The sequence below is a fragment of the Neofelis nebulosa genome, chromosome 8, assembly GCF_028018385.1.
Source record: "Neofelis nebulosa isolate mNeoNeb1 chromosome 8, mNeoNeb1.pri, whole genome shotgun sequence".
In the NCBI taxonomy this organism is placed as follows: domain Eukaryota; kingdom Metazoa; phylum Chordata; class Mammalia; order Carnivora; family Felidae; genus Neofelis; species Neofelis nebulosa.
Genome location: NC_080789.1, coordinates 91,091,424 through 91,117,999, shown reverse-complemented (window position 1 = coordinate 91,117,999; position 26,576 = coordinate 91,091,424). Strand labels below are relative to the sequence as shown.

The 26,576-nt window shown below is 35.5% G+C and overlaps 1 long non-coding RNA gene across 1 annotated transcript in view; it reads right to left on the bottom strand.

The window, feature by feature from the left end:
* Window positions 1-290: 290 nt before the first annotated feature.
* Window positions 291-26,576, bottom strand: part of LOC131519924 (uncharacterized) — a 96,123-nt gene continuing 69,837 nt past the window's right edge. The window contains exons 2-6 of the long non-coding RNA XR_009265878.1: window positions 18,336-18,547; window positions 7,126-7,221; window positions 4,966-5,082; window positions 3,039-3,170; window positions 291-1,506 (exon numbers count right to left, since the gene is read on the bottom strand). This is a non-coding gene — a long non-coding RNA (uncharacterized LOC131519924). The remainder of the gene's footprint in view (window positions 1,507-3,038; window positions 3,171-4,965; window positions 5,083-7,125; window positions 7,222-18,335; window positions 18,548-26,576) is intronic.

The window sequence follows — 26,576 nt, the reverse complement described above, 5'->3', positions numbered from 1 at the left end:
TTTAAAAAAAGACAAAAACCTAAGAACTGAATTATGGCCAGACAAGAAAATTACGACTACGAAGCCAAATAATATTTTTGTTTCTGTGTAATGCAACTGTAATATGTAGCAAACTAGAAATAAAAATACCACCCTAAAATGTTAAGATGTATGATATGTAGCTGGTGAAATAACATTTACACATAAAGAAAGACCAGAGGGACTCCTGGGTGGCTCAGTTGGTTAAGCGTCTGACTTCAGCTCAGGTCATGATTTCGCGGTTTGTGGGTTGGAACCCCGTGTCAGGCTCTGCGCTGACAGCTTGAAGCCTGGAGCCTGCTTCACATTCTGTGTCTCCCTCTCTCTCTGCACCACCCTGGCTTGCACTTTGTTTCTCTCAAAAATAAATAAACATTACAAAAAAAATACCGGAAACTCCATGGCACAAGATCTATAACTGCAGTTAATACGGTGATAAACATAAATGCAAGCGTGTGTGTGTGTGTGTGTGTGTGTGTGTGTGTGTGTGTACGCACGTGCATGTTGTGTTAAAGAGGTTTCAGGAAAGCCTTCCTGGAGTTGGTACTTGAAATGAGTGGCTTTATTTACCTGCAGGGGAGAGTAAAAGTTACAAAGTTCTGAAATTGAGGCAGTGAAGACAAAGCATTGGACTATGACGCAGTACAGTATGTCTGGGCACAATCAAATTTGTGTTGTTGAAAAGGAAGGAAAGAAAGGGAGTTGTTCAAAATGAGACTGGTGAGACTGGCAAGACTTGACTCATTTAAGGGCTGAACGAACGGAATCCCATTTGAGGAGCTTAGAATTAGAAGGATTGGTGAGGTATTTATCATTTTTATAATGGGAGTAGTATGCTTGCTTATATTTACTTTTTAGATTCACATTTTTGTCATGAGTGTGGAAAATAAATCTAACACTTCTGTTTTCAGTTATATGGCAGGATAGAATTACCCAAACAATTTTCTCTCTTGATACAACTACAATATCAGATAAAATACACTAAAAATAATTATCTTTAAATGCTGCTAACTGAGCGAAAGCAACAATTTTGAAAGGGAAACTAGGACAAAACCCAGAGATAAATGAGTGCTAACGACAGCTTAACCCTTGAATGGAATTGTCAAACAACTGGGGCACCGAGGTGCTGCCTAGGCTCAGAGCACAGGATACAAAGGTCTGGCCTCCACTTCTGTGTATAATGTTCAAGCCACTGCCTGAAACTAACCAAACCTCAGTTGAGTAACACTTGGAAAAGCAGAGGAAGAATAAACGATTTGATGGCACTGGAAAGCAAAAACAGACCCAGAAAATTGAGAGACTGTGATCCTCGATTCAAAAGAAATACTCAAGGTAGGCATTTACCTAACTTTGTCCGTGAGGCCTTTCCAGTTTGCTGCCTTACCATGGATTAGGGACCCAACAGAAAGGAGTGGTCTTACTGGTCTGAGAAGACGACAGGTTGGAAATCACAGTTGCCAGCGGATTTAGAAATTGGAAGGCAAAATCCTGACGCAAAAGGAACAAAATCTTGGTATTTGGAAATGACATTAAGTAATTGTATTTGACACATCCCTGAAATCTACGGAACAAAGACTCTGCTGGACCCCACAAAGTGATTAGGAGTGAAACGGAAGCCAGCTCTGGGGTCCACCTGCATCCTGTCAGAGGGGTTAGCTTATGGTAGACCTTGCTCATATTTGGATCTTGTGGAAGGTTGTCAAGGGGTTATTTTTGAAGGGCTTTCCAATAGGGGACATATTCTCAGCATGAAGAACAGTATCTATCATTGGTAGACATCGAATGATAGAAGTAGGTTATTGTAAGTACCTTCTGGAGGACCTGCATCAACCTTTAAAAGAAAGCTGCAAGAATGTTTCTGACACTAAAGTATTCCTAACAATCTGAAAACGTCTCAAAAAAAAAAAAACCCCAACACTGGAAAGTACCAATATCTAATTGCAGGGAAGGTTATTGAGGGGATGTGACTGCCGGTGGACTCATGAGCTGAACTCAGTAATCGGAGGCTCCTCATCCCAACCTGTCCTTGGAATGTGGCTTCTGTGTGCCTTCCCCACTCCCAGAAGCTGACCCAAGGACAAAGCCTTGAGATAGTGATGTGGGGTTGAAAGCATGTTGTCAGTATATGAGACTGAAACAAAGTAAGGCCTCTATATAAACTTTTAAGATTTGGCAGGTGGGTGCAGAGATCTATTCATCTTGCTGCTGCCTAAAAGAAGCCTCATCTGGATGCTCCTTTGCTTATTAAACCTGCCACCTACAAATCTCAAGTGGCCTGCCTTTTTCTTCTGTCTCTCCCTCCCCTCCACGTGCAGAGACTGTTTCACATTTTATCCAGGAAGCTCCCAAGAGGGTTGTGAACCAACAAGGCAATTGAGTAAGGCTTTTTCTATTCTTTACTTTTCCAATCCCCAATCTCTTCTGACTTTGCTTGGACTTTGTCATGTAAAATCCCACTGCCATGTGACTTCCATGCTAGAGATGCCACATGTTAGCTCTCTAGGCAATAGCCAGGTGAGCTTTTAGCCAACAGCCAGCATCAGTGCCCAGCCCTGTAAGTTCTTGGTTATCTAGCCCTTTTATCCATCTTCAAGGACTGCAGCCTCAGCAACCATCTCACTATGTCCCCTGAGATACTTGAAACAAGAACAATATGGAAATGGGGTGCCTAGGTGGATCACTTGTTTAAGTGTCTGACTTCGGCTCAGGTCATGATGTCAGGGTTCATGGGTTCAAGCCCCACATCGGACTCTGTACTGACAGCTCAGAGCCTAGAACTTGCTTCAGATTTTGTGTCTCCCTCTCTCTCTGCCCCTCCCCACTCTCTCTCAAACATAAACAAACATTCAAAAAAAAAAAAAAAACAGTACAGATAGGTCATGCCCAAATTCCTGGCAAACAAAATCATGAGCAAAATGAAAATTGTTTTTTAATCACTTATTGTGAGGTAATTTTTTATATGTCAGTAGTAATTAAAACAAGAAAGTTATGATCGTTTAAATTACCCAGCAAATATTCACTTTCATGGATGTTGGATTTAGACTTATGATTTGCTTTGGCCAAAGGAAAATTCCTGAAATGGGCTTGTACACTGGACTTGCCTTCTTGTAGTTTTGATATTGTGATGAGAAGAAACTTGTGACCTTTGATATCTGGGCGCAGAATGAACACGTGAAGAGCAGAACTGAGCCTGGGGTTAACAGCAAGAATCCAAGCCCAGGCAGGCATATAGCCTGAAACACAGTTATCCATCTGAGCCAAGACCAGCAGAACTACCTCAACTGAGCTGCAGGTATTAAACATTTACTATGCAGATATTATGGCACTGAGAACAATATATATGTGTATCATTTGTGGTAGAAGTGAAAATCAGAGGTGGGGAGACTATAATTCAGCTCAGATAACCAATAACTGAATTTGCATAGCACAACAGTGGTGATTAAGAGCATGGGATTTGGGGAGGGACCTGAAATAGCTGTAGTTACATCTAGAGAAATTGTAATATCTTTTTTGAAACAGAGGGAAAAAAAAGCAGTGGTTCCAGAGTGTGAGACAGCTATATAAGGAGGTTAGTTTTCTAGGGTAAGATTGTATAGAGTGCACAGGATCACAAGAAAGTATTACCATACACTTTAAACTTCTCAGGTACAGACTTTAAAATTTATAGAAAGCAAAATAAGCTGAAGACTATCCCAGGTTGACTACAGCTACATATGTCACAAGGAGCTTCTATCTCATCTTCCCACTGGAAAAATGTACTGTGGTTGTAACACAGAAACATGGAGCAAGGTCCCATTCATACTGACTTCCCTCCCCTTCCCTTCCCCTCCCATCACATCTTATAATTACCCAGCACTGCAGTTTTTAAATTTACCTTTAAACAATCACAACGGTATTAAGTCTTCACTCTCATTAAGAGATTGTAATTTTGTCCTTTGAAAGGGTGATTTGGCCTTAAGAACAATTTGAATTTTTCTTCTTATACAGGTCTCAAGAGAGAACAATTTGAATTTTTCTTCTTAAACAGGTCTCGAGATTTTCCTATCCTAGGAAATATCACACCTTCTATTAAATATTAATTATGATCTGGATGACCCACTTATAAATGTTAGTGTTCAGCTTTCATTTGCAAGAACTCAGAGAAAGCTGCCCTCTGACTAATCAAAACTCACTTATACCACTAAATACGCTGATTGTTTTACCTTGATTTTGCATTTCAGTTTTCATAGTAATGCCACATGAATATTATGTATAAATTTTAGGGCCTCTTACATTAATAGGAAATACAAGATAATTGGTTTGGTTTTGTTGAAATAAGTAGATTTTGCCTAACATGGTCTATTCCAGCCCCAAATTTCCTACTACCCAACTTCCTTTTAACTTAATATTTGGGTGTAATTATCATAAAAATACACATGGAAGAAATTTAGTGAAAATTTAGTCCTATCATCAAGCTGCCTTAAATTATATTCAGATAAGTATGGAAGAGTCACAGAAAAGAGAGAGAGAGAGAGAGAGAGAGAGAGAGAGAGAGAGATGGGTCTATGATGACAGTAAAGACGGTTTCAGAATGTGTTAATATTTATTATTGTGAAAGCTTGTGATCATTTAATTAAGTTGCCTTATCTATTGCCTTAAATTCTTAAAAAGACAACCATATTAATCCAGCCTAATAATCACTTCAGAATTTTAAGTCTATTGATTCTTTTTCCTTCTAAAATCTCTTCAATAAGATCTGTCCCTAGAGAATTCTATAAAAGGGCAAATGATGTCTTTGCAGCCTTGGCTCTCTCGGACACTTGGCAGTTTAATGACTCATTGTACTTATAAATGTTCCTGATTAAGCTCTTTTATTTTTATTCTGTAATTTAATTTATATCATTACATTTCACACAGAATTTTCTCATTCCAGCTACCTGATTCACACATCATTAAATGTCTACTTACGCCATTGATAGTCTCTTATAAACATCAAGTATGTTTTGTCTACTTGGCCTTTGATGATCTTTTGTAATAGATCTCTTCTTTCAAATGGACAGAGGTGATTTTTCATGCGTAAGACACCTGTAACACAGTGTGTGAAATCACTTAACTTAAAATCAAACTTCAATTGCATATATGCTGATACTGAAAAATAACTATGACTAAATGATAATGCTAAAAATTAATTACCTCCCCTGGATTTAATTTTCCCTAGATCTTGGACATATCAATTTTGAAGCAGTTCTTTGCTTACCAGGCTATGACTTTCCTACAACATAGTGTGAAATTTTAGATCAGACGTACCACTGAGTATATAAATATGTATATAATTTTACACTGAAGCCTAAGCTGTAATAGATATGAAATTCTAATGTAAATTGTCAATTCAAAATATAATCTTCCAAAATATAATTATCAGAACTGTTTCTAGATTTCTTGATTCCCCTCACCAACTTCGAGAATATAAAATCACTAAGTGGAAGAATCACAAGGAAATTTTCTTTAATGGGGGCTTTTGCTTCCTTCTGAGCCTTCTCCCTTGTCAAGTGGAGACATGAGGCCTCTCTCCCTTTAAGCCATAGGAGGCTTCCCTGGTATGTCTTAGTTAGAAATAAGTTCCCTGAGATTTGTAGACATGGGAGACTGAGACCTGGCTAATGTCTGATAAAGTCAAAGTCACCTTTGAACTGGGATATGACTCCTATACGGAAAATCTAGAGACCAAGGAAAAAGCTGATAGACTGTTTTTGGGCAGATCTAAGTATCTGCCTTGAGATAGGTTTGCAGTCAGAGTTTTGTTTTTGGTTTTTTTCTTAATTTTTAACCTCTTTATTTTAGAAAAAGAGAAAGCATGTGAGCAGGGGAGAGGGGCAGATGAGAGAGAAAGAGAGAGACGCAGAGAGAGCGAGAATCTTAAGCAAGCTCCAGGCTCAGCACAGAGCCCAATATGGGGCTTGATCCCACAACCCCAGGATTATGACCTGAGCTAAAATCAAGAGTTGGGTGCACTCAGGGTTTTCAGACATGACTTGCACAAATGTTTCTAGAGATGAGAGTTGCATATAACTGGGGACCACAAAGAATCTGGAGGTATAATTGCTGACATTCTGGGAGTCATAAACGGTTATCCATCGGGGAACATCAGCAGGAAAAGATGGCAAAAATCTGCCAAAGACTCCCGGAGACAGTCAGTTTTAACCAGCTGCCAGGGGTGGTAAGCTGGAAAGGATCCACAAATAGAGATTATCCAATTACCTTAAGTCTTCTCCCTCCCTCTTACCTGGAATATAATAGAAGGCAAAATTTAAGCCAGCTGTGGAAAGTCTGGGATAAGTCTGAGGCAAGAAGGGCAAATCTCAAGTCAAGTTTGATGTTTTTATTTTTGTAAAGAGCTTGAAATTCCAAATACTAAATTAAGACAATATTTGAAGATTAAAATGTCTTGGGAATGCAAACTGGTGCAGCCACTCTGGAGAACAGTATGGAGGTTCCTCAAGAAACTAAAAATAGAACTACTCTATGATCAAGCAGTTGCATGATGGTATTTACCCAAACGATACAAAAATACAGATTCAAAGGGGTACGTACACCCCAATGTTTATAGCAACATTATCAACAATAACCAAACTATGAGAGAACCCAAAAGTCCATCGATTGATGAATGTATAAAGAAGTGGTATATATGCAGAATGGAATATTACTCAGCCATCAAAAAGAATGAAATCTTGCCATTTGCAATGATGTGGGTGGAGCTAGAATGTATTATGCTAAGCAATAATAGCCAATCAGAGAAAGACAAGTACCATATGATTTCATTCATATGTGGAATTTAATAAAGAAAAGAGATGAACATATGGGGTAGGGAGAGAAGAGGAGGGAAACAAACCCCAAAAGACTCTTAATGATATAGAACAAGCTATGGGTTGAGGGAGGGAGAGGGTAGGAGATGGGCTTGATGGGTGGTAGGTACTAAGGAGGACACCTGTGAAGAGCACTGGGTGTTGTAAGTGATGAATCACTGAATTCTATGCCTGAAACCAATATTGTACTGTATGTCAACTAAAATTTAAATTTAAAAAAAAAGAGTAAGAAATAAAGAAAATTAAAATGTCTTGAAAGACTTACCTATAAGCAAGCAGAAAAAACAGGAGACCAACCAAAGCGTTTATACAGGGCCAGGGAATTTTTACCCCAACTTGGTGCATTTACAAAGAATGATGGCTGACAAAAAAAAAAAAAAAATAGGGACGTTATTATGTTATGAATTTTGCTTATTTGGAGTGAAGATGACATAATTTTTGTAAAGAAATGTACTTTGAAAATAAATTGTACTTTATTAAAAATAATAACATTTTGTTTCTAAAATATGATCCTAAAATTAACTAATTGCTTATACAACAAGGTTCCCAAAATTGTATTAGTTGAAACTTATTTAAATATATGTCAGGGCTTGAATTTAACTGGAATTTCAACCCAGAGTAAATAATATTAATTAGCTGTTTCTAAATTTTTTTCCAAGTATTAAGAAAACATCTCTGTGTGTATATTTCCCTCAATTAAGCCTAGCATGATACCTGACAAAATATATCACTCATAAATGGTGACTGATTCACCTGGAGGAGGCAATCTGTTAGTTTTGAAGAATCAAACATTCAAATTAATACAAAGTCACATTTCTAGTTTACCTATATACTACAAAAAAGGTTATCATTACCTCCAACATCAGTAGACAAAAAATCAAAACTCAGAGTTTAGTTTCCCCAAATCACACTGCCAGCAAAGCCAGGAGTGGAAATTGTTCTGCTTGACTCCAAAGGCTGCGCTCTTTCCACTACATTTTATCCCTCATAATGAGCGAAAATAATTCAGTAACATACATGTATATCTTTCTAATGTAATTATTTAAAATCAAATCGAGTTATCAATATATAACTGAACTAAGTCATTTTGCAAAGCTTTGATAAAACAAAGCAAAACAAAAACACTAAAATCTCTCAATACTAAAATCTCTGTACTGATCTGGTTCTTTGAAACAAAAACAAGTCTTGATTTGCATGGTCTGTTAGAAAACTAGGAAAATTCTGAAGCTAATTTGTCTTAAAATGTTTACAATAGAAAGCATCCATTCATTGATATTTGCATTCAATGATTCATCAGGCATTTGTTGGGCCAACCTTGCCCAGTACTGCTTTGCAGGCCTGGGAGACTGATCCATGAACAAGACTATTCTTTTATGTAACTTACATTTTAGGTGGTTATTAAATTTACTAAAAGGCTTCCATGTTATAGGCATTTTTCTAAACAGAAAATAATTTTTAAATCTGTTTTGAAGCAGATATTTATATTAAGATTGAAACAAGAGGTGCCTGGATGGCTCAGTCGCTTAAGTATCCGATCGGCTCACAAAGCATAAGAGACTGTTAAAAACTGAGAACAAACTGAGGGTTGACGGGGGGTGGGAGGGAGGGCAGGGTGGGTGATGGGTATTGAGGAGGGCACCTTTTGGGATGAGCACTGGGTGTTGTATGGAAACCAATTTGACAGTAAATTTCATATATTAAAAAAAATAAATAAATAAAGCACAACATGACACGCTGTGAAAAACACAGCATATGGCTATTAAAAAAAAAAAAAAAAAAAAAAAGTATCCGATAGGCTCAGGTCCGATCTTACCGTTCGTGAGTTCAAGCCCTGCGTCCAGCTCTGTGCTGACAGTTCAGAGCCTGGACCCCGCTTCAGATTCTGTGTCTCCCTCTCTCTCTGACCCTCTCCTGCTCACACTCTGTGTCTCTCTCAAAAATAAACATTTATTTACTAAACATTTTAAACATCTTTTTTTTTTAAAGAGTGAGACAAAACTGCTTATTCATTGGCTAAATACATGTCTTACTGACTGAGAGACAAGTACTAAAAAAGTAGTATTATTATATTATTAATAGATATAAAAATAACCTTTAATACCTTTAGCAGCAATATCTTAAAACACCACAAGATGGTGACATTACTCTATAAGAACAAGACTGGTTCAATAGTATGAATATTTTTCAGTTTTCTAAAGCAAAAATTGAAGTTTTTTTTTTTTTACTGTTTTAAAAGCAAAGATGAGATTTCAAGAATACATAACTGTTGAAATCACATTAAAGAGTGATTTTCCAAATTAATATTTTAAAAATCTCTTAGACATTTTAAATAGTAGTATGAATAATGCATTAACCAGAGCTTTGGCAAACATTGAAGTTTCACTTTTATAATTCTTGACCTAAAGTTATTGTGGCTCATCTGTTATGTTTACACACAACATTTTTTTTTCTCGTGGAGTTTCACTACTTGAATTTCCCTTGGCTGACCTTGATAACAAATTGTGGAATGGTTATATATCAAAACAACTTAAAATACCCTGATATTAGATTGCACTGATGGTTTCTAATTATGCTAAACAGATGACTTATTTCAAGCTGATATTGATAAGTGTCAAAAGCTAAGAATTTGCACTAGCAACACACCCTAATCATACATGTCTTCCGTCTACATCAGATTTTAGGTTTTGCTCATTTATCAGATTGTTGCCAACCGTACATCCTTTTCACCCCTTACATTCCCCTCTAAATCATAGGAGAATCCCTTTCCAGTGTGGTCTTAGGTTAAGATCTAACAATGAGAGGCTCTCATTTGAGATCTCAAAGACAGAAGAAAAAGAGAAGCCCTTATTTTCCAATGGCACTTGCCAACAGGGACACAGGCAGGCAGCACATAGGAGGTTTGCAACGACTTTCGAAATGAATTCCTATAAATCCTCCACCTCCATGCTACAGGCACCTGGGAGGAGCAGCTTTTCCTGATATCATTGAAGTTGATAACATCTAAGTGAGCTTCTGCAAATTACCCATTTGAGGATTGTAGGCAGCTGAGGTCATTGACTGCAATGTAATTTTTGTAACCTCTAGCAGGATTTTCCTGACCTTTACTCCCCAGACCATTTCAACAGATGTGTAAACCTCCAACTTCCTGTATTAAAACCAATATTTCTTGGAAATACACAGAGTGGTATCTGCTTTCCTGACTTGGCCCACACTGATAACACTCGTATAAATTCCAACGAAAAAAATGTGAGAACAGATGTGAAAGTGTGTAGCTACGTTTTAGTTACCAGACTTAAGTACATAAGGTGATGTAACAACCTCAGAAGTACAGTTATAATAATCACAACAAACCCTCCCATTCAGGAAGAAGAAAGGGAGGCACATAGCAGTCACTGATTCATAGCAAGTGTGAGTTCCTGCTGGCAAATTTTGCCAAGAGGGCTTATCTGGATGATAAAGAATGCTCCTTAGAATCTTATTATGCTTGCTTACCAGGAAGTGCCCCCCAATCCTTGTTCTTTTGACTTCACCCTCTGCATATTCCTTTCTTTTTCTTTTTTCTCCTCAGCCACTTCTTGCCAATAGAAATTTAGGAAATCTCAGGTCATTACACACCTTGAAGAGCCTCACTCTTTTTTTTTTTTTAAATTTTTTTAACGTTTATTTATTTTTGAGACAGAGACAGACCATGAATGGGGGAGGGTCAGAGAGAGGGAGACACAGAATCTGAAACAGGCTCCAGGCTCTGAGCTGTCAGCACTGAGCCCGACATGGGGCTTGAACTCACGGACCGCGAGATCATGACCTGAGCTGAAGTCGGCCGCTTAACCGACTGAGCCACCCAGGCGCCCCGAGCCTCATTCTTAATTCAGGTTGGTTGCACTTTGACAGTATGTTGCTCTGGAACAATTTATTGGTCTTTTGTCAATTTTATTCTAATTAACTAAATGTTGCAAATGTGCCAACAGCAACACCTACAAGTATTTTCAAGAGAAGGCTCAATCTAAAGTTATCTAGCTTTCTTGGGGGAGCCAAAGTTTTAGTCTTTTTGTTCTGAGCCACCTTCTGCAATGAAAACATTTGCTAGGACCACCTTGATCCATTCAGAGATTTTACGATAAAGGGCTTTTTCAACAAACATTGAATTGAATTTTGCTTGTAGGTTGAGTTGGAATCATTCTTTGCTTCTCAGAGCATTTCTAATGCATCTTTTACTATTTGGATAACAGAAGGAGTTGCATTTTTCAGCACTGCAACGTTATCTCTAATAACTTGGATTTTCTAACTATCTGATGCTTGCTGGAATATGAAACCATATAGTTGAAGTTTTATATTGCTTGGTATCAAAAACTTCGTTATGCTTCTTATCAATTATAAGAGTCATCTTTACAGTCTATACACAAAGGCACATATTGTTTCCAAATATTGACAATATTATTTTTGTTCAATCTTATAATTATTTTTCAATCCTTTTTTTGTTTGTTTTTGCTTTTGTTTCTTTTTGCTTCATCTCCTGCCAGGCCACTCAGTACAATGTTCAATGGAAATGATGTATCCTTCATCCATCCAGGTTAGAGAGAAATCTACCAATGTGTCATCACTAAATGTGAGGTTGGCAGTAAGTTATCATGCAGACACTTTATATTAAGGAAGTTTCTCTCTGATCCTACTTTACTAAGAAGTTTTATCACTAATATATATTGAATTTCTTCAAATGCTTTCTCTGCATTTACTGAGCTAATTAAATGAGTTTCTTCTTTATTCTACTAATGCAGTGAATTACATTATTTGGCTAAAGAATGTAAAAAGAAAATCCTTGAATTCTCAACACAATTCTCATGACACATTATGCTTTTTTATATATGGCTTGATTGGCTTTTTAGTATTTTTTTCTAGGATATTTGCATTTATATTCTTAAGTAAAATTGGCATGTAATGATCCTTTCTTGAAAAGTCCTTGTCACGTTTTTGTATCAAACTTTGCTTGATACAAAATGCCACCTTCACTAATGACTTAAAACATTTCTTTCTTAAAAAACAAACAAAGAAACAAACAAACAAAAAATAAAACAAAACAAATAACCAAAACAAGAAAAAACTTTCCCTCTTTTTCTATTCTATGGGAAGTTTTCCTCCCTTAAATTTTCAGTGAAATTCACTGGTTTATTGTATTCGAAGACCTTAAATTATGGTTTCATTTTATTAATAGTTTTTAAATGATTGAAATTTTCTCATCTCTTCTTGTGTTTTGTAAGTTCTTTATATAAAGAAATGTGTCCATTCATCTAAATTTTCAAATATTTTAGATTAAACTTGTTTATAAAGTTCTCTTAATACCTTTTGATATATGAACTATCTATGGTGATATCTCCTTTCACCCTTTTGATATTAAATTTTTTTCTCTCTTTTTTGATCACTTTAACTAGAGGTTTATTCTTTCAAAGCTTTTCTTTGAACCAACCTTTGTCTTATTGGACACACACCAGTATATGTTAATTAGCTATTTCCTTAATTTTATTCAGGACTAATTTAATTTACTCCCCTAGTTTTACTAGTTTATCCTCTCATTTTTATCATTTCCCTCCAGTTTTCTTTAATTATATGCTGGTGTGTATTTTGCAACTTCAGGAGTTGGATTCTTAGATTACTGAGCTTAACTCTTTCATTTATTTCAAATATATCTGTTTTAGTTTTATATGTCTAGATGAAAGAAGTAGGAGAAAATAACAGCTGTAAAAGATAAAGACCAATGGACTAATGCTGAGGAGGCCAAGCAAAATGTAAAACCTGTGTATTATATCTGATATTGCAAGTCAGATTGCTATGCATTCAGATACAATTTAACTAACTTAACTCCACCATGGCATCTTTATCCTTAAATTGATTCCTCTGATAGCAATATGGGTTCAGCTATTAAATGGAAAATTCTCTAGAGTTATCCGTGATATTCTAGGAAGATCCTTTGTTTTGTTAATGCTTACTAACACCAGGTTTTTACTTGTTTGCTATAAAATCTGTAATACAGCAGGGAAAATAACAATTTTCTAGGCAAGTTGAAAATACACTTAATAAAATATTTATTTCTAAATATGTTCAGACTCTTTCAATTCTATGAATCAACAAAATAATCAAATTATCTGTAACATTTTATGGGTAAAAGTGTGTATTTTGACTCTATATCAACAAAAATTTCTAAACATGTTAGAGTTAAGATTGTGATAGTATTTATATTAACAATGTAAACCTAGAAGAATATTTAATGACATGTAAAAATTTCATGATAATTTATTAAACGAAATAGCAGGTTGAAGAATCACAGTAGTCAAAGCCTGATAATGATAGCCTAAAATGTCAGCAGTTGGAAGCTGTATTCACTCCAGATGAAATATAAACACCTTAAGTTTTTGAAAAGATTATTTTTAATGTCTGGAGTCTTTAGAAAGCTAAATAAAGGAATTGCATCACTAGGTAATCTTCTCCAAAGTTGAAAAGGCATAAATGATACAAAAAAGAGGTATGAAAAAGTAAACTGAAAATCTGACAAGACAAAAATGCCATCTCTAAAAGAAAAATGTCTAATGGAGGAGAGCTGAACATAGTCAAAGTAATGAAGTGCAAGTAATGAAGTTCCGTGGAATCCAATATTGAGAGACAATTAGACATAATAAGTACAAAAGAGTATTAGGAGACTTGAAGAACAAACAGAGGCTTCACCACCTCCAATAGGAATCCAAAAAACATGGGCGAATCATAGAAAACCACTTAAGAAAAGAAAGGTTTGAGTCCTGAGAAACAATTTGCATTCTGAGTAACAGGTAAGATAAATAAAATAAGTTCTTACCGAGTTATATTACATTGAAACTACAAATTAACAAGAATTAAAGGTAAACAATTATAAATGCAAATGGAGAGGAAAGTCAGATCACAAACAAAAAATCAGACAATTAGACTCACAATATACTTACTATCAACAATAATAAATGCCAAATGACATCGGTATGATGTGCTGAAGGAAAATAACATTCAACCGAAATTTCTATTTCCAGCTGCATTATTGTTTAACAGTACCAGTGGGGCACCTGGCTGGCTCAGTTGGTAGGGCATGCAACTCTTGATCTCAGGATCACAAGTTCAAGCCCCACACTAGGTGTGGAGCTTACTTAAAAAATATTTAAAGTAAAAATACCAGTATAATTTAGATAATTTCAGATAAAAAGAATGAGAGTTCACACAGATACACACTAAAAGGGTTATTAAAATAGATACTTAAATAGGAAGAAAATTGAGCCCAGATATGAGGAGTGGTTGTATAAAACATATGATGAAAAATGGTGGATTGAATTAGCTATTGATTTGTGAGCCATATGGTAGCTAATTGGTGAGTGAAAAACATGACAAAGATTATAAATCAATAGTAGCAAGAGAGATTGTTCAGAGAGTGGTTAAGACAATGAACTTTTTGTCTTTTGAAGAGATAATATTGTTGCATAATTTTACATTGTGTTAGAAAAAAATAGTTAAGGATATACATTACATATTTAAGAACAGTTATATACTCTATTGCTTCTAAAGCAACAGAAGCATGAGGAAGAGATAGAGATTACATTATCTGTCCACGCAGGTGCATAAAACAAAAGGGAGTAAGGTATTAAAAATAAAAGATAACAAAAAAACTGGTAAATAAAAAACACAAAATAAATCCCACAGTATACAGAATCATGATAAATATAAGCTAGTTATATCCATCCATTTAAATAAGGAAATTAAAACATAACATGCTTCATCTGCTCTCAAGATGTATGGTAAAGCTATATATCTTATAAAAAAATTGAAAAATAAAAAGATGAGAAAATATTAAGCAAAAAGTTTTCAGAAAAATACTTTCCAAAATACAGCCAACGTAATAACATTAAAACAGATGTATTTGGAAAACTGATACATTAAATATAAAAGGAAATAAACTTGAATTTAAGGTAAAAGGCAGAGAAGCAGATGGACAGAGTACATAACAACAAAAGGCATAATTTAATAAAAATTGTGTTAGGCTTACTAGTACTCACAGATATCTTGTTACCTTGTCTTTCTAGACACATGGAAACTTGCACTTTTCATTTCCTTTGCAGTGAGGTGGTCCTATGTGAGTAATTCTAGGTAATGAAATGAGAGCAGAAAAGACGTGTGTCCCTTAGGAGCTGAGAGAGTGGAGAGCACATGCATGATTCTCCAATCTGGCTCTTCTACTGCCAAAAAGACTGAGGCTATCTGTTCTTGATCAGAGTATTCCAACAGAAATATATGTGACTCACATAGGTAGTTATAAATTTTCCTTCAGCTAATTAAAAAAAATATTAAACCAATAAAACTAATTTTAATATCATTTTATTTAACCCAAATATATCCGGCATAATGCCATTTCAGCATGTAATCAATATAAAAATTAGTAATAAAATGTTTTACATTTTTTCATTGAAATTCAGAGTATTTTATACTTATAGCACATCTCTGTTGAGAGCCACATATCAAATGTTCAGTAATTAATATGAATCCTACCATATTGGATACCACATTTTTGCAAAGTGGACTTTCCATGCGGAGCCCACATCACCTGGGGTTGCTGAGTTATCTTACAGATGACAATTTCCCCAAGGAATCCATTAGGTCCATAATGGATTTTTGTATGGGAAAGAAATAAATCTTTGCTTCCATTGAAAATGTATTCTTTATGCTGCCTCATATTTTACATATCACAAAAATACAAAGATAATAGCAATGATAACTTTCTAAGCATACACAAACATAGCTTTGAAATATACAAAGCAAAAACTGATATAATTCCAAGAATAATTCATAAAACTTGATCATTCAAGGAAGTTTTCATGCATGTCTATGAAAAAGTTATAAACAGTAGCTCATTAAGTAAGGTTACAGAAGCTTTGAATTAACAGTTACTCTATTGAACATATACAAATGGAACCTATATCTAACAATAGGTACTATTTGCTTTTTTAAGCATAGATGCAACATTTTCTTTATAATTTTCATGGGCCACTCTTGAAAGAATTATCAATAAAACAAAAAAAAATCACATCATATAGACTATTTACTCTCACCATAATGTGATTATTTAGTGGTACAGAACTGAAAAGAGACCCAAGTCCTGTGGGTTTGAAAACTCAAATGCACGTATATTCCACAATCATTCTCATAAAGAGAAATGATAATAGGTTCCAAAATCATAAGAATTGTAGGCAACATAAATAGCCCTGTCAGTGAATATAGAATGCAGCTAAATAGTTTTTAGTGGAAATTTTACAACCTCAAATGCATTAATTTAATAAGAAACTTTGAAGAAATTGTTAAGCAGTCAATTCAAGAAGCTTGGAAGAGAACAGAGACCTTGTCTTAAGAAAGTAGAAGAAAGAATATAAAAAACAAATAGTATAAATAAACTTTGAAAAGCATGAGAAAATATTTTTTAAAAAATTAAAAAAACACAATTATGTGAAACCTCTAGTAATACAGATAAAGAAAAAAAGTGATGGTACAAATAAAATATATTACAAATAGAGAAGGGAAAAATAAGTACATACAGTGGTTTTTCTTTATAATAAGGAAAAAATTTAAGAAAGGTTTTTATTTTGTTTTGTTTTGTTTTTTAAGTTTATTTGGGGACGCCTGGGTGACTCAGTTGGTCAAGCTTCCGACTTTGGCTCAGGTCATGATTTTGCAGTTTGTGGGTTTGAGCCCCACAACAGGCTCTGTGATGACAGCTCAGAGCCTGGAGCCTGCTTCGGATTCTGTGTCTTCCTTTCTCTCTGCCCCTCCCCTGCTCATGTTCTCTCTCTCTCTCTCTCTCTCTCTCTCTCTCTCTCTCTCAAAAATAAACGTTATAAAAAATAAAGCGTATTTGGTTTTGAGAGAGAGAGAGAGAGAGAGAAAGAAAGAGAGTGTGCCCAAGTGCACGTGAGTTGGAGAGGGGCAGAGAGAGAAGGAGAGAGAGATTCCTAAGCAGGCTCTATGCTGTCAGCACATAGCCCACTCTAGGGCTCAATTTCATGAACCTGAACCATGAGATCATGACCTGAGCCAAAATCAAGAGCCAGCTGCTTAACCAACTGAGTCATCCAGGCACCCAAGAAAGTTTTAATAGGAGAATTTTAAGGGCTCTCTACTTACTACTTGCCTGGTAGACTTGCTTAGCACTAAATAGTAGAAAGTAATGAGAGAGAAAGGAAAGTTATATTGGTTGCCCTGTGTGAAGTAATTATTGCTGCAAATGATATACCCCTTCTTGTCTAATGTATATAAGTATATTCCCTCATACTTAAGTGTGTAAAACTGTCTTGTGTTTCTTATGTGTGATGATTTCTCTATTAATTATGCATCTATATATTTAAGTGATGTTTTAATTTTGTAACATAAAATAAATTCAAGTGGTATTATACATAGAATTTTCATTCAAAATATTTTTATACCAGCTCCTACATTTAAAGCCAATCAGATGCAAAATAAGGGAAAGGTTATTTCTTTTAGTTCTAAGATGAATCATAATTATATTGAAGATTGAAAAGGGAGGTGGAAAATCCCTTTTGTCAAAAAAATTATTACCTTAATAGCGATTTGTTTGTAAGGGAGTAGAAGGAAAAGTAGTCTAAAATTTGAAATCTGTACTTTTCAGAAGCTAAATTGGCCCTGAACTCAAAATAGCTTCATATGACCAAAATATCATAGATATTTTGTTACTGATGGAAAAATAGATCATTCTGTTAAAATTGGGGCAATATATATAGTTGCTGCTCTGTAATGTTCTATACACGATCTGGTATACAATAAACATAAGGAATTAGCATCTCTACTGTAAATGAGTATCATGCAACCCCATTGTGTATCATGAAGTAAATTCACAACACGGAGTTTAAGTTATTTTGATGGATGGACTAGATATTGAAGGCACAACACGATGAAATTACAAGTTTCTTGCTTTAGTTATCAGTTCTTAACAAGACTGATAACAGGTTGATTTATTAATTTCAACCAGGCAGAAAGATCGAGTGGGAGGATATTGGAAAAAAGAAATGTCAGGATTTCGAGTTATCAGATGCAGATACTTATGAATAAACCAAGATATCCTCAAGTACATAACATAGAAAAAAAAGGATAGCTATCTAAAATGTGAGAGAGGACTTGCTGTTTATCATGAAGACGAAGATACATAATGTCTTTTATTCAATATGTAAAGTGTTACAGATATAAATGTCATAGTTATTTTCAATTCAATTCACCAAACATTTATTAAGAAACTATTCCCTGCCAGGCATTGTGAAAGGTCCTGGGATACAGAGTTAGACTAGGGTTGCAAAAAGCTCCTGCCCAAGTAAAGAAGGCAAGGAAAGTAATAAAGTCTGAAGATTTAAAGGGATATAATAATTGAACAATTTGCAGAATTACTAGAGAATAAAAAGAAATTTATCTTACCTAAGATTCGGGAAGCCTTCCTGGGTGAGGTAACATCAGATCTGAGTTCTGAAGACAGAGGAAAGAGCCTGTGTCTTTGCAGGGACAGAGTGCTACTAGGTTCGTGCCTGCAGGTCCCACCTGATGGGTCACGCTTGTTCAGTAATCTGTGCTAACATGATGACCCTAATCCTGGGTAAGATAACAACTTATCTCAGCTTTGGTCACCTTATCTGTAAAGAAAGGATTTCAATACTTACTTTTAAAATAGTCATGAGGTTTAGAAATATGTATATATAAGCACAATAAAAATTAATAGCAATAATAATAAATTAATAATCATAATTCATGGAGTGCTTAATATAGTAAAAACTAAAATGAACACTTTTCTTTTTTTTCCCCCTGTGCTTATTTTATTTTTTATGTTTTTTTTCAATATATGAAGTTTAATGTCAAATTGGTTTCCATTCAAAACCCAGTGCTCATCCCAAAAGGTGCCCTCCTCAATACCCATCACCCACCCTCCCCTCCCTCCCACCCCCCATCAACCCTCAGTTTGTTCTCGGTTTTTAAGAGTCTCTTATGCTTTGGCTCTCTTCCACCCTAACCTCTTTTTTTTTTCCTTCCCCTCCCCCATGGGTTTCTGTCAAGTTTCTCAGGATCCACATAAGAGTGAAACCATATGGTATCTGTCTTTCTCTGTATGGCTTATTTCACTTAGCATCACACTCTCCAGTTCCATCCATGTTGCTACAAAGGGCCATATTTCATTCTTTCTCATTGCCACGTAGTACTCCATTGTGTATATAAACCACAATTTCTTTATCCATTCATCAGTTGATGGACATTTAGGCTCTTTCCATAATTTGGCTATTGTTGAGAGTGCTGCTATAAACATTGGGGTACAAGTGCCCCTATACATCAGCACTCCTGTATCCCTTGGGTAAATTCCTAGCAGTGCTATTGCTGGGTCATAGGGTAGGTCTATTTTTAATTTTCTGAGGAACCTCCACACTGTTTTCCAGAGTGGCTGCACCAATTTGCATTCCCACCAACAGTGCAAGAGGGTTCCCGTTTCTCCACATCCTCACCAGCATCTACAGTTTCCTGATTTGTTCATTTTGGCCACTCTGACTGGCGTGAGGTGATATCTGAGTGTGGTTTTGATTTGTATTTCCCTGATGAGGAGCGACGTTGAGCATCTTTTCATGTGCCTGTTGGCCATCCGGATGTCTTCTTTAGAGAAGTGTCTATTCATGTTTCCTGCCCATTTCTTCACTGGGTTATAAAATGAACACTTTTCATACATAATCATATTTAATGTCAAGCACAACCCTGTTATCCATATTATTATCCCCATTAAAGACGTATAAACTGAGGTTTAGAAAAATTAGACAATCTCTAAAATATTATTTAATATTAAATTTCAGCATCACCAGCTGAAATTCCGTTAGGAATGGAAGGCTCACAGGCCACTGTGACCGCAGCATTTAGCACAGTTCTTTGTTCATAGTAAGGGTTCAAGAAACATTTGTTAAATAAATGGATAAGTGTTTTGGAAAGACCCAGGCATGTCTGATCCCAAAAGCCACACTCTAAAATTAGAAAGTAAATATTTTGGAAAAATAGCTATTCACATCCACTGCCCATTTTTAAATCAGGTTGTTCTTTTTTTGTGATTGAGTTGTATGAGTTTTTTTTTTTTTTTATCTATTTCAGGTATCAACCCCTTATTAGATGTACCATTTGCAAGTATCTTCTCTGATTCAGTAGGTTGCCTCTTAATTTGTTGATGGTTTTCTTTGCTGTAGAAAACGTTTTTAGTTTGGTGTAGTCCCATTTGTTTATTTTAGCTTTTGTTGCCCTTGTCTGAGGAGACATAGCCAAAACAAATATTGCTAAGACCAATGTCAAAGAGCCTATTGCCTATGTTTTCTTCTAGGAGTTTTATGGCTTTAGGATTCACATCAAGTCTTTAATTCATTTTGAGTTTATTTTTGTATATGGCCTAAGATAATGATCCATTTTCATTATTTTTGCATGTAGTTGTCAAGTTTCTGAACACTATTTATTGAAGAAATAGTCTTTTCCCCATTGTATGTTCTTGTTTCCTTTGTTGTAGATTAATTGAGCAAGGAAGCATGGGTTTATTTCTGGGATCTCTACTAAGTTCCATCAATATAAGAAGACAGGCAGATGGCCAACAGGCACATGAAAAGATGTTCAACATCACTCATCATCAGGGAAATGCAAATCAAAACCACAATGAGCAGCCACCTCATGCTTGTCAGAATGACCATTATCAAAAGACAAAAAATAACAAGAGTTGATGAGGACAAGAAGAAAAGGGAACCTTCACACACTGTTGATGGGAATGTAAATGGATGCAGCCACTATGGAAAACAGTATGAGTCTTCCTCAATATAAAAATTAAAAAATAGAACTACCATAGGATCCAGCAATTTACTTCTGGGTATTTTTCTGAAAAAAAAATGTAAATACTAAATCTATATATCTATATCTATATCTATATCTATATCTATATCTATATCTATATCTATATCTGTATCTATATCTATCTATACCTACACACATTGTAATATTATTCAGTCATAAAAAAGAATGAAATCTTACTATTTGAAACAGCACAGATGGGCCTGGAAGGTATTATGCTAAGTGCAATAAGTCAGACAGAGAAAGAAAAATATTGTATGCTTTCATTTACACGTGGAATCTAAAAAACAGAACATGAACAAACAAAACAGAAATGGACTCATAAATACAGAGAACAAACCGGTGCCAGAGGGGAGAGAGTAGGGAGACAGAGAAAATAGGTAAAGGGGATATAAGTCATAGGAATGCAATGTACAACATAGGGCATATAGTCTGTAACACTGTAGATTACTTTGTATGGTTACACATGGTAACTAGACCTGTCATAATCATCACCTCGTAATGTACAAAAATATTGAATCACTATATTGTACACCTGAAACAAACACAATATTGCATGTCAATAAGTCAATAAAAAAGTAGTACCAAATACTTGGAAGTCATTATCATTGTAATGTTTAATGTGGGCTAATTGGAAATTGTAAATACTTTCTAAAACATCTGATAGAAAAATGAAGTTTTATTGGCAAAAACATATTAGAGAAAGAAAAGTGAAGAGAAATGAGGAAAGACCAGGCAAGAGAAATGGTACCTTAAAATAAATCTGGTGGTAGTTAAAAACAGTGTGGTTCAGCAGCTGTTAAGACTTTCAGAAATAGGGAGAAGGGAAAAAACAATCAATGTTCCATAATAAAGACAAATCAATCAAAGAAGACTTCTTTAATATTTGATATGTGACATGGGGAAAAGAAATATGAAAAGGTAGTAGAAATGAGCTACCTTGCCTTTTGGGGAGATATGATATATTACTAGAAAATCCATAAATCAGGATCTTTTCCAATAAATTAAGCTAACAGGACCTCTTCTATACTTAATAATTTCTCTGTACCTAAAGTTATAAAAATTTTTATAATTGTATGACTAGGCAATCCAGAAAATGTATGTGGATGTGTGTGTGTTTCTGTGTATTTTGTTTTGTTTTGTTTTATACTTCTTTTTTACTTTGGACCTGGATTTTTAAAGCATATATTAAATTATACTATTTTACATGAATAGATTGAGAAGTCTGAGGCATATATTATATATATTTTAATTATATTAAAATTAAAATATAAAACTGGTGCTCAGAAATTTAAAAATTTTTTTTAATGTTTATTATTTATTTTTGAGAGAGGGAGAGACAAAGTGCAAGCTGGGGAGGAGCAGAGAGAGAGAGGGAGTCACAGAATCTGAAGCAAGCTCCAGGCTCCAAGCTGTCAGCACAGAGCCCGACGCAGGGCTCAAACTCACGAACTGCGAGATCATGACCTGAGCCAAAGCCGGTCGCTCAACCGACTGAGCCACCCAGGCACCCCTAGGTGCTCAGAAATTTTAATTTAACAGTTTAAAGAGTTCTTGTTATGACTACTGTTGGAAGACCCATACTTAAGAGCTTGAATTTCCTGAATTCCGAGCCACTCTGTCCTAAAGAATCTAGGGATAGCTATTGAACTTTCAGTGCTCACCAACACCATGGGAACACTGGATAGCACAGTTAAGTCCAAGCCAGTGAATAAACTTAGGCATAAGATAACTCAGGTTACACTCATCTGACATCTGAAGTCCTATCTGGGTTCAGTCTCCAGCCCTTTTTCCCCTTATAACCCACATCCCTAATAAGTAGGGAGATTTCATTAGAGATTATATAAAAGGACTGTTTGGCCTTCCTCTCACTGATTATATAGAGACCTTATGCAGTGATGGTTTAGATGTTAAAAATTTCTTAACAAGTGATTTGTACATTAAGCAACTGCAAATGTCTGAGAGGTATTAATGCATTCTCTTGCAAGACAGGAGGGGAAGGAATTCAGGCCAACCTGGTTAACCATATCAACCCTTCATTTCAGTAAGAAAATTCACTCCAAATCCAAATCCAAATCTAAAGATACTACCCTTTTTAAATAATTTTGGATTTCATATACTAATACTTCATTGAAGATTTTTGCATCTATGTTTGTGAGGAATATTAATCCATAGTTTTCTTCTCTTGTAATGTTTTTATCTGGTTTGAGTAACAAGGTAATGCTGGCCTCATTACATGAGATAGAGTTCTATCCTCTTTTATCTAGATAAGAGTTTTAAAGAACCCATCACTGAAGCTATCAACATGATTTTTTTGTTCAAAGTTTAAACTATAAAATTCAATTTGTTTAATCAATGACCCCCATTTGGGTCCCTTCTCCATTTTTTCATCTTTTTTTTTTTTTTTTGAGAGACATAGAGAAAGATGGAGTGGGGGGCGGTGGGGGGGGGGGAGAGAATTCTAAGTAGGTTCCACACCCAGCACAGAGCCTGATTCATGGCACTGGGATTATCACCTCAGCCAAAACCAAGAGTCAGACACTTAACCAACTTAGCCCCTTCATTTCTCCGTCTTTTAACTTCCTTCCACAGTCACAGTCTTCACTTGAGGCAGTTACTCTTGCTACTACAATACATTTTTTCATTAGGAAAAAAAATCAATTAACTATTTATTTAACTATTATTTTCTGAATGCCTATGACGAATCAAGCCCTCATGCAGATTATCTCATTTACTCCACATGAAAATGTTTGTTTACTTACTATTAGTTATTATCTTTGTTTTGAAGATGATGATATAGGTTCAAAAGAATTAAATAACTTTACAAAACTCCTTCAGTCAAAAATAAAAAGAACTTGAACGCAGGTTGCAGACCAACAAGACCTATCTATATTATTACCAACATTCACAGCCTTTAGAAAAATACAAGAACTGTTTCATTAATTACTTTTCAACATTTATCAGAATATAAGATTAAACCAGATACTTATGTATTTGAGAACATTTAAAGAGAGTTTTCATAATAATATTTGAAAATAGTTTTAAACTTCTTAGTAACTAACATTTTCTCTTGAAAATGATTAGTAGATGGGGCGCCTGGGTGGCGCAGTCGGTTAAGCGTCCGACTTCAGCCAGGTCACGATCTCGCGGTCTGTGAGTTCGAGCCCCGCGTCAGGCTCTGGGCTGATGGCTCGGAGCCTGGAGCCTGTTTCCGATTCTGTGTCTCCCTCTCTCTCTGCCCCTCCCCCGTTCATGCTCAGTCTCTCTCTGTCCCAAAAATAAATAAAAAACGTTGAAAAAAAAAAATTAAAAAAGAAAATGATTAGTAGCATGTTTCAAATAAAATCTAACCTATCCTTAAGCTCACATTCCTTCATTAACTTTATTTAAATTAAAATGAGAACAGTATGGCAAAAGTGAAAATTACATAATTTTAATAAGATACTCAGTGGTACGTTATACATTTGGAAAGTTTACACAAATACCACATTCATATAAATACAAATCACTAACTGTCATCATTTAACTATTTTGAAACATAATTTTGCAAAATTGTTTCCTATTTCATGTAACAGATGTTTAATACCTCCAGTCACATCCACTATTCTTCAAACACTATTTCAGTATTATATCTAAAATAATAGCTAACATTTAAATTGTATTCCCAATGTGTCATATTTTCCTGCTGAGTTATATATCTATAAAAGCTTTAATTTTCTTCTAGTTTTCAGGTAGTAATATTTTCTAAAACATTGTTTCTCTGTGATAAACAAACATACGAGTACCTAAATCAAAGAAATCACTATCAATATACCTCAATCCAAAATATGACTTTCACTATAACAAGAAATATTCTTTTGTAAACAATAACCTTTTTATGTTTGGTTTTAAAGTGTGCATCTTCCACAGCATTTGTTTAAGACAAAAATTGTTTCTTCTTCTGTATGTAGGTTGCCAAGTAAGGTAATATGTATCAGGCTCTGTTCATAAGGGTAGCACTCTGGGTAGTTACTGTTAGCATCTGTTCGTTATAGACCTCAGTATACCCTCAAGACATACCCTTCATAAACATGGAATGTGAGAAACACTGTTCATATTAAATTGGGTTGCATGAATACAGAAGTCATGAATTTAAATTATTACTGGTATCCAGAGAAAATGGTAGTATTTCAGCCTTTAAATAAGATCTCCACTTTATTCCTAAAAACTGAAGTTATTAAGTTGTAAATCAGAACCATGTCAGGGTTCTAAGCTATTCATGATTTTCAAACCACTCGAAGGTATTTCAAAAATACTGTTCTACATTACCTCTCCCCTCAAAAGAATGTTAAGTTTACTTTTATAAAGCACTGAAAGCCCTTCAGATGGTTTGTTTTTCATTTTCTTATTTTCACAAACAAGCAGAATAAAATAGGTAGCAGGTGCTGAAATATGTACCTGACCTAGAATATGTGAAAAGGTGGATTCACAAACTACTAACAAGCTCTATAATTCAGCACAGCTCCAGGGCAAAGTGTGCTTTTTTAATGAAGATACCTAACTTAAACATTCTTTTCTCTACCGCACATGTTCGTACTATGCTTTTTGCTACCTTGGAATTGTATTGGTATAGGATTCTATGAGCTGTATTTATTAAAAAATCATAGGGGCGCCTGGGTGGCTCAGTCGGTTAAGCGTCCGACTTCGGCTCAGGTCATGATCTTGCGGTTCGTGAGTTCGAGCCCCGTGTCGAGCTCTGTGCTGACAGCTCAGAGCCTGGAGCCTGTTTCAGATTCTGTGTCTCCCTGTCTCTCTCTCTGGCCCTCCCCCGTTCATGCCCTGTCTCTCTCTGTCTCAAAAATAAATAAAAACGTAAAAAAAAAAATCATTGGGGCCTGGAAAATATAAGTGTTAGAACCATTGCTTACATTGTTAACACCACCTGTAATGCTCTCTTCTTTCCTCTTTCCTAGCTGAATTGAGCTAAGTGTTTAACAGCTCAGTTCAGTGTGGGAATATTGAAAACACTTTTTTTTTTAATTTTCTAAGTTTATTTATTTTGAGATAGAGACAGAGAGAGAGCCAGGAGGGTCAAAGAGAGAGGGAAAGAGAGAATCCCAAGCAGGTTCCATGTTGTCAGCATGGAGCCCAATGCGGGGCTTGAACACACAAACCATGAGATCATGACCTGAGCCAAAATCAAGAGTCAGACATTTAACCTACTGAGCCATCCGAGTGCCCTGAAAACACTGAGGGTTTTTCAGGTATAGAAACCTGAGTCTGTATTACTTCTTTTCTATATGCGTGCAATAAGTCCAATGCAACCTTTCCTTCCCTTCCATTTCTGAAGTGTAGATACAATTGTGAAACATCCTACACCAGAGAGGTGAGGGGCAGATTGTAAAATGGTGTAATAAGACAGGTGTCAATCCCCTTAAAACTTCTCAGCACAGAGCCAATGAATAAATCAACTTTTATTTTGTTTAAGCCATGAATATGTGAGGTCTGTATGTTACCGCAACTGAAATTAAATTCTTTTATATTTTTTTCTTAGAGAAAGAGAGAGAGGAAGAGTGTGAGCAGGAGAGGGCAGGCAGAGGAAGAGAGAATCTTAAGCAGACTCCAGGCTCAGCACAAAGCTGGATGTGGGGCTTGATCTAAGGAACTGTGCGGTCATGACCTGAGCTGAAATCAAGATTCCAGTGCTTAATTGACTGAGCCACCAGGTGCCCCTGAAATTAGATTCTAACTAGCATGCTTATATGTCTTGTATCCAGTATGCAGATACATACACCCTGAAGAGCTACTATTACACATAATAGAAAAGGA